This window comes from Penaeus vannamei, chromosome 1, assembly GCF_042767895.1.
Source record: "Penaeus vannamei isolate JL-2024 chromosome 1, ASM4276789v1, whole genome shotgun sequence".
NCBI classification, from domain to species: domain Eukaryota; kingdom Metazoa; phylum Arthropoda; class Malacostraca; order Decapoda; family Penaeidae; genus Penaeus; species Penaeus vannamei.
Genome location: NC_091549.1, coordinates 20,247,824 through 20,251,209, shown reverse-complemented (window position 1 = coordinate 20,251,209; position 3,386 = coordinate 20,247,824). Strand labels below are relative to the sequence as shown.

The 3,386-nt window shown below is 40.3% G+C and overlaps 1 protein-coding gene across 1 annotated transcript in view; it reads right to left on the bottom strand.

The window, feature by feature from the left end:
- The window catches only part of LOC113823794 (glutamate receptor ionotropic, kainate 2-like), a 102,997-nt gene extending 102,794 nt beyond the window's left edge, over positions 1-203 (bottom strand). The window contains exon 1 of the mRNA XM_070125421.1: positions 67-203. The gene's annotated coding sequence lies outside the window, so the exon portion shown is untranslated. The remainder of the gene's footprint in view (positions 1-66) is intronic.
- Between the last annotated feature and the right edge of the window lie 3,183 nt (positions 204-3,386).

The following is a 3,386-nucleotide window of genomic DNA, read 5'->3' as shown; positions in this document are numbered from 1 at the left end:
CTTCCCCCGAGCCAATCCCACAGGTGGCGGAGGGGGGCCGGGCGGCGCCGGGAGCGCCAGTCATACCCTGCGTGACGCGGCGGGCGGGAGCTGGCGCGGCGTCCGGGCGAGACGGCCGAGCGATGCTGACTGAGCGGGAAGGTGGCGCGGAGGCCAGGCGGCGGAGGCAGGCGGCAGGCAGACAGGCATCGGCACAGAGCGCTGGCTGCCAGGGCGGCTGACGGCCGGGCTTGGCTGGCGCTCAGGCGGCGCGCTCGTGCTGGCGCTCGAAAGGTCGACCACTGGAAGCCCATCGATGGGAATCGGAGGACGTCCTTTAAACCACGAAAAATGAAACATGCATTCAAGGCACCGTTTGGACAAGCCAGCATACAAACGAGGCCAAAAAATTGTCATACACATAGACATCATTTGAGGAGGTCCCTGCATACATCAGCGGACTTGAAGCCTACCGGGCTGGCTGTCTTAGAAAAAAATCACCCAAAAACACACCCTGAGAATTTTCAAGTCGGGCCAGCGCATAAATCAGGACAATAAAATAACCCTCTCCATTTGGCTGGCACACGGGCGAGGAGAGCGCACTGAGAGCGCTGGCCTGGCTGGCACTTGACGCGCATGGCACTACTCGAGCGCGCACGGGCGCCCTTTTGTTCCGACATTTTTATCCCTCGTCGTCGGTCCGGTGTATAGCGTTGATCCTCCGGGGCTGGAGCCTCGCCAACGCGGCCGCCTGTCACACTCGTGGTTTCTGGTGTACACAACAACACATTCCGCAGTGTGCGTGACAGCGCCGTGATATACAGCGCCTGCCTGCGCTGACTGATGTCACAGGAGGTTACCTTTTATGTATGCATCGTGTTTGGTACTTGCACGCACTCTTTGGGGTATTCCTAGTTGTCCCACACCGGAAAGGTTGCGCAGTAATGACAATGCACTAATCTCTGCATGAAACGCACACTGAATGCTAGAAATTATAGCAAACACACACACACACACACACGCTGTTTACACGTACAACAATACGCCTTGGCCGGCACTGAAATTAATAATTTTACATCAGAGCAAACGAAAGGAAATGACTAGTACAAGGTGACGCTGATGTGCAACATACTACTACACATAATGCATATATACGTATAATATATATGAGGATATATGATTGTTCATCTATTTTCTCTGCAACGAGGGAGTCTGTAAATGAATAAAGGTGTTTCATATATGCTTTTAGATGTGCAGTCGATTTCCATATTTGTTCTAACCCTTTTTGGGGCGATTGTTTGGGGCTTATTGCAAACCCTTGTAAATTGCAAGTTGTTCCTTTATAAAACTTTTTAGTCTACCTCGCTTGCATAGAGCCAAGGCGGTCCAAAATTGTGTCTTGTTTCCAACACCATATTGTCGAACAAATGTTTTGGCCCAAAGACATTTTGAAGGAGCAAATTTTTTTATGAAATAGCAAAATAAGGGACGATTATTATTTAAACGACAACGGTTCTTCGGGCCTTTTGCAAAAAAAAAAAAAAAAAAAAAAAAATCTGCTCAACTTAATCTTGATTACTCTAACTTGAAATTGTGGCCGACATTGGATTTGTTTTTTTTTCCATTTTAATCAACAGGACCTGAAAACTAAGTTCAAATTTGTGTCGATTTTTTCATTATACATTTCCTCCGATTTTGATTAATGCTTTAATATATTCATAACTCTTTTCAAATCAAAACTAAAATCTTGGCTGTATAAAATTTAGCAATTAATTTAGTTTACACTTTATAACAATAAATCAAAATCCATTTCCAACTAATCTCCAATAAATATCATTTAACCTGCGAAATTAGACAAATACTTGTGGAGGCTCAAATACGTTCAAATTAGCCATCATTTAGTTCCGGTCAATGCAACGTAACACAAAGCAGGGTTGGAACAGCTGGGAGGGTCAAGGGTGTCACAGCTGATAGGAAAATAGGGACTCGTTATGTGGTATACAAGGAAATCTCATTTTATTTATTTATTCTTTTTGTATTCTGTATTTGTTTTATTATATTCCCTTTGTGGTGCTTTGATTAGTTTCCAAAATTAAGATTGGCTTTTTCTACACATAGTATTGTTTTGCCATTGCAAGTGCTTTAGTTTATTCTTCATCGTTTAATTTATTTTATTTTATTTCATTTTTTGCATTTTTTTTTTTGGGGGGGGGGGTAATTCCTGTTTAGTGCATTGTTTGACCCTGTGTAGTTATATTCATTTTTCGTTCATACAAAACAATTGCGTAAAATAATTTTCAATTTTTTATTGTTTTGTTTTGTAATAACACATCTAATGCTTTTTCGTAGATTTATGTAGCATTATTTTAGTTTCTTTTAGCAAACGTTAAATTATTTATATATCGGTATAACTGTGTGATTACACTGTATGTGCAATTACGATTATGCAAAATCTATTTTTCATCAAACCCGCAGGATACTTTTCATTTCGACTTTAACAAAGTGACCAAAACTAATTCCATAATTAATACAAAATTAAACAGCAAGAAGCATAAAACGCCGAAATAAAACATAAACGGGTAAGTGCATAAAAAAATAAATAAATAAAATGAGCATTTGTAATAATCTAAAATCCATACATTTAGGAAACAAAGAGAGGGATGAAAAGAAGAGCAGGAAAAGAAAAAATAAATATGAATAAAAACAAGAAGAAAAGAAAAGGAAAACACAAAACGAAAGAGAAAGAAAGAAATAACAGGCAAGGACACATGCATTAAAAGGACAATAAGAAATCCTCGTCATGAAATATAATAGAATGACATTATGAAAGTCACCCATTTGACCAGACAGACTCACATCGTTATATGATACTTGGTATTTGATTTGAAGAATGAAATAATATCATCTTGACTGAGGACTTGAAATAGATAACGAAATAGATGACAAAAATGTACCCATGAAAGCAGAAAAATTCGCAGTATTTATCTAGAGAAAAAGATAAACGATCCATGATAAACAACACAGTAAGACGACTTACCTTAAAATAACAAAAAGCATACGTAAAATAAACAAAAAACAAAAAGGGGTGGCGACAACACACAGGTGAACTGACGCGACAGAAGCATAACCGACGAAGTGTGTGTGGATGTGTATAACCAGCCGAAACAGATGACAAATGAAAACAGCCATGCGTATTATGTTGGCCAGAATGTCATGAGAATATGCTAGAATGAACAAGTATGTTGGCATGTTATACTCTATCCCCTTTGCAACTTTATCCTGCATGGGGGTGGTTTGCACAGGCGCCAAGAGTGGAACAAAAACGCAAAAAAGTATTGCGTTTATATAAGGTTCGCGTTACAAATGTTTTGTTGTTCTGAGGGGCGGGGGGAAAGAAATGGAAAATT